We start from the raw sequence: 6000 nt of genomic DNA, 5'->3' as shown, positions 1-6000 counted from the left end.
TTCATGAAACTAGAATGGACTTGTGCTTCTGAAGAGAACTCACCCAGAAAGTAGTGATCACGGCCTTGGCATGGGTCTCATGTTCCGCGTGGAGGGCCGCTTCCCAGTGGTCCCAGCTCGTGGCCAAAACCCGACGGTCCGGCTGCCTGACTGGATCCGGACAGTACAACCCCGGCCAGTATAACTTCAACAAGATGGTGATGAGGCCGTTGGGAATACGGACCCCTTTATAATATATCCAGTTGTTGCAAAAGAATGAACTATTAGCATGTGACAAGCAAAATAAATAACAACCGGAATAAGCATGTGACAAGCAAAAATAATGAAATTATTACAAAGTGGCACTTACTCTTTTCCCGTGGGCTCAATGAGCCACTTCTGCTCCTCAGTAGCAGGAACCTGTTTTGATAGCTTTGTGTTACCACGCAGCCACCCCTTGTTGTCAACCCCCTTCCCGTCACCACCATCATCCCCGCCACCACCCTCCTCCTCGCCTGCCTCCCCCTCCCCAACCTCCTCCTCCTCCTCGCCTGCCTCCTCCTCCACCTCCTCCTCCTCCTCCTCCCCAGAGTGTACCTCACTAGAGGAGGGTACCTCACTAGAGGAGGGCCTCGAAGACAACACCCCTAAGTCGGTGAGGGTGCGCTCTTTCTGGCCGCGACCCCCTGTAGTGGCTCTCCCCCACCACCTCGCCCTTTGGAGGCTCCCCCCCTCCGCCCCTCCTCCTCTAGGGGCACCTCTCCCTCGACCTCCCTGTGAGGAGTCATCGTCAAGTAGCCGAGGGGGAGGATTACGTGCTCGACCACTCCGACTAGGCAGGCCGACGACCTTGCGTAGGAAACCCACGCCGTCGGCCTTCCCCTTGCCCATGTTCCACGAACCTGCATTGAAAAGAGAATAAGCAATTAGTAAATTAATGAAATGAAGGAAAAGGCATGATAATAAACACATTAATAAAAAATGCATAAAAAGGCAATTTCTAAACTATAGAAAAAAAGACTTGAAACATACATCTGCTAGAACCCATATGAATCATCACTGTTGTAACCTCTTTCTCGGTCCGTCTCATCATCACTATCAATCATATCATCTTCGTTGTCTGACGGAGGTGGAGGCTCTTCCTCGTCGTCAGCGTCTTTGTTTAACTTTTCTAGCATAAGTATGTAATTTTCATTGACAATGGTCTCACCATCATTCTGTGCATCGTCGACGTTTGGATCCACATCATCATCACCCAATGGTCCAGCGTCATCGTTTCTAACCACATCATCATCATCATCATCAGGTTGCTCTTGATAGAACACTCCCTCGTATGTCATGGGGTTAATGTTGTAGTAATCGTCTTCATTCGGGTCTGGCAGCTTACCATGTGGCGACACCTTGAACACAACTTCCCAACCCTTTAGATACACTTTCTGGCATGGGTAAGGCAGATAATATACTTGTGTAGCTTGGGTAGCCGCAATGAAGAGATCGGCTCCGGCATAGAAGGTTGATGGTTTAACTTCGACCAAACCAATTGAAGGCGTATGTTTTACCCCCTCCCGCGGATCGAACCATCGGCATTTGAACACAGGCAGACTTAGGGTCTCACGCCCCTGGCGGAATTTAACCTCCGTCTGATGCTCGATCTTGTTAGAATCCGTCCATATAGGGTTTTCCCTTCTCACCTTTTCGTAAGTACGGTGAAGATCCTGAAGGAAGGACGACAACTTCATAATGATGACCTGAAGCAGTGGAACGAAGACATAAACGTAATGGATCGACCCCTTCGAGAAGAGCAACCAAGACCGATGACACCCGTTAAAATTTCGTAACCAGAACTTTCCCCCTTACTCCCCTCTTAAATCTCGGGACAAGATTTCTTGTAGTGGAGGAGAATTGTGACGCCCGGATAATTAAGCTACAGTAACCTCTGCTAATGATGCCACGTCACTTCGATTATTGTCTCTAATCCCGCGTTAGTTCGAAACCGATTCAAATTCAAAGTCAAAATCAAGCAAACAATAAAAGTTTTCAAATATCAAAACTAAAATGTTCATCATGTGGCAAATAATCCCTAACTAGTTTTGGTGGTGGAACCAACCTTTTACAAAGTGTTTAAATGCCCTAAACTATTTAAAAACAGTGGCTAAAATAATAATTTAATTGCTTTTGAAAAATAAAAAAAAATATTAAACTAATTTATTTTGGGTCCAACTAGGTTTGGCAGTGGCCTATTTTGATGATACTAATTTAGGTGCTAACTTGGTATTTTAAAGAAACTAAAATAATTAGGAGCTAAAAGAAAAGAAAAAAGAAAAATGAGAAAAAGAAAAAGAAAACAAAACAAACAAACAAAAAAGGGCCTCGTGGCCAACTGGACCTCGGCCCAGCCAGTGACCCAGCTGGTCCCAGCCGCCCGAATGGGCCGGCCCACCCCGCGCCCTAGCCTACTAATCCCCCCACGACCGAAACCCTAACCTACCCCCACCCCGCTCTCCCCACGACGCCCCTCCTCTCTCCCGATCTAGATCGGGATCCAGAAGAGGCCGACGCCGCTCGACGCCGCCCCGCGCCCGGAGCTCGCCGCCCCCCACGCCAGGACGCCGCCACCTCGCCGTCCTCCTCCACTCCATCGGGCGTCCCCGTCCCCCTCCAAAACGGCCCTCCCCGGCCTCCACCGACCCCCGCTGCCCCGCTCCCTACCACGCACCGTGAGCCGCCCCCTCCTCCTTTCCCCGCGGTCACCGCCACTCACGCGCCCGCTGCCCGCGCCCGCCAACCGCCCCGCGGCGCCCAGTCGGGTGCACACCCACGGCCCAGCGCCGTATCGGGCTGACACCCAGCGCCCGTCGCCTGCGCCCGTTTGGCCCCTAGGGCCAATGACATGGGGGCCCCACGCCCCCTAAGAACTGTTAAAAAAATAAATAAATAATGAATTAAAAATAAATAAATAAAAAGTAACTAAAAATGTTAATTAATTAACTAAATTAATTAACTTAATTAATCCTATTTAGTTTAACTAATTAAACCTTAGGTACCTAATTAACTAATTAAACTGATTAATAGGTTAATTAGGTTATTGTACCCATGACATGTGGGACCCATGCGCCAGTTTGACCAAGTGAACTGACTGTTGACTGCTGACATCACCCTGATGTCATGCTGACATCATAATGGCATTTCCTAATTAAATTAATTCTGATAATTCTAAAAATGAATTAAAACTTTGAAAATTAATATAAAATAAACCGTAGCTCGGATGAAAAAACTTTGTACATGGAAGTTGCTCAGAACGACGAGACGAATCTGAATACGCAGCCCGTTCGTCCGCTACACATCCCTAGCATAGCAAACACGCAACTTTCCCCCTCCGGTTCATTTGTCTGAAAATGCGAAACACCGGGAATACTTTCCCAGATGTTTCCCCCCTTCACCGGTACCACCTCGTACCGCGTTAGGGTACACCTAGCATCACGCTTTGTCATGTCATGCATCGTCATGCATTTGTTTGCATTATATTTATCGTTTCTTCCCCCTCTTCTCTCGCTAGACATCGAGACCGACGCCGCTGCTACCCAGTACGACTACGGTGTTGACGACCCCTCTCTCTTGCCAGAGCAACCAGGCAAGCCCCCCCTTGATCACCAGATATCGCCTACTCTCCTCTATACTGCTTGCATTAGAGTAGTGTAGCATGTTACTGCTTTCCGTTATTCCTATCCTGATGCATAGCCTGTCCTTATTACTAGTGTTGTTACCATTACCTGCTATCCTACTGCTTAGAATAGAATGCTAGTGTTCCATCAGTGGCCCTACACTCTTGTCCGTCTGCCATGCTATACTACTGGGCCGTGATCACTCGGGAGGTGATCACGGGTATATACTATATACTTTCTACAGGATACATGTGGTGACTAAAGACGGGTCGGCTTGTGGAGCACCCGCGAGTGATTCACGGATTGGGGGCTGAAAGGACCTTTGTCCCAACGGCCCTCTGTGTGGATCTTTGTGGCGAAGCGACAGGGCAGGTTGAGACCACCTAGGAGAGAGGTGGGCCTGGCCCTAGACGGCGTTCGCGGTTATTTCAAAATAACACGCTTAACGAGATCTTGGTATTTGATCTGAGTCTGGCTACTGGCCTATACGCACTAACCATCTACGCGGGGACAGTTATGGGCACTCGACGTCGTGGTATCAGCCGAAGCCTTCGTGACGTCAGCAATGGAGCGGCGCGCGCTGGATTGGACTGGAACGCCTACTAGGCTAGGTCTACTTCCGGCCGCCCACGCAACGTGCAGGTTTGCTAAGGGCGATGGGCCCAGACCCCTGGGCGCTTAGGTTTAGACCGGCGTGCTGACCTCTCTGTTGGTCTAGGTGGGGCTGCGACGTGTTGATCTTCCGAGGCCGGGCATGACCCAGAAAAGTGTGTCCGGCCAAATGGGATCGAGCGTGTTGGGTTATGTGGTGCACCCCTGCAGGGAAGTTAATCTATTTGAATAGCCGTGATCTTCGGTAACAGGACGACTTGGAGTTGTACCTTGACCTTATGACAACTAGAACCGGATACTTAATAAAACACACCCTTCCAAGTGCCAGATACAACCGGTGGTCGCTCTCTCACAGGGCGACAAGGGGAGGATCATCGGTTAGGATTATGCTACGCGATGCTACTTGGAGGACTTCAGTCTACTCTCTTCTACATGTTGCAAGACGGAGGCTGCCAGAAGCGTAGTCTTCGAAAGGATTAGTTATCCCCCTCTTATTCTGGCATTCTGCAGTTCAGTCCACATATGATACCCTTACTCCATTTGATACCCATGCATATGTAGTGTAGCTCCTTGCTTGCGAGTACTTTGGATGAGTACTCACGGTTGCTTTCTCCCCCCTTTTCCCCTTTTCCCTTTCATTCTGGTTGTCGCAACCAGATGCTGGAGTCCAGGAGCCAGACGCCACCGTCGACGACGACTCCTACTACACCGGAGGTGCCTACTACTACGTGATGCCCGCTGACGACGACCAGGAGTAGTTTAGGAGGATCCCAGGCAGGAGGCCTGCGCCTCTTTCGATCTGTATCCCAGTTTGTGCTAGCCTTCTTAAGGCAAACTTGTTTAACTTATGTCTGTACTCAGATATTGTTGCTTCCGCTGACTCGTCTATGATCGAGCTCTTGTATTCGAGCCTTCGAGGGCCCTGGCTTGTAATATGATGCTTGTATGACTTATTTTATTTATAGGGTTGTGTTGTGATATCTTTCCGTGAGTCCCTGATCTTCATCGTACACGTTTGCGTGTATGATTAGTGTACGATTAAATCGGGGGCGTCACAAGTTGGTATCAGAGCCGACTGCCTGTAGGAATCCCCCTTTCATACTCCTTGGCCGAAGTCGAGTCTAGACCTTGCAAAACTTTTACTAACATGGCTGTGCGGCCCATAGGCCCACGTCGCCATTGGGTGGTATTAGGATCTTTTACTTCTCGATATTTACTCTGGGATTCTGAACTCTCTTCTATTCGGGTTAAACATTTTTTACTAAAATCTAACTTTAGGTTCTCGAAAATACTTTCTCCCGAAGAGCCCCTTCAGTCCAGATGATCGCTGGCTGCACTAGAAGATTTCGAAGATACTCTTTGATATTCTCTCGAGACCTTGTGCCCGTTGTTTTTGCAATTCCCTTCCACCGAAATATCCCTATGGATAAATACTTACACCTGTCGTTCTTACTTTTATTCCCAGTTGATCTTGTTATTACAAGATAACCCGAAATTCTCTATAATGTTTCGAGTATACTTTGTGCCCACTGCCTTGCAGTTCTTGCCACATGAATACCCCCTACGGATAATTCCTCACACTTACCAGATATCTGTTCTTTCCCCGTTGTTTATGTGTTTCACTAAGGTCTTCGAAATAATATTCGATCTTCCGAAAATCCTTAGCAGCTTATTGCTCTTGAAATTCTTACTTGCTTGCATTATGGTTAAGCCCATAAGTATAGTAATCTTATTGGCAGCCTTTGTC

The sequence above is a fragment of the Triticum urartu genome, chromosome 1A (assembly GCF_056163025.1).
Source record: "Triticum urartu cultivar PI428250 chromosome 1A, HENAU_Tu73, whole genome shotgun sequence".
NCBI classification, from domain to species: domain Eukaryota; kingdom Viridiplantae; phylum Streptophyta; class Magnoliopsida; order Poales; family Poaceae; genus Triticum; species Triticum urartu.
The sequence above is the reverse complement of the archived record's forward strand: the minus strand, read 5'-3'. Positions refer to the sequence as shown.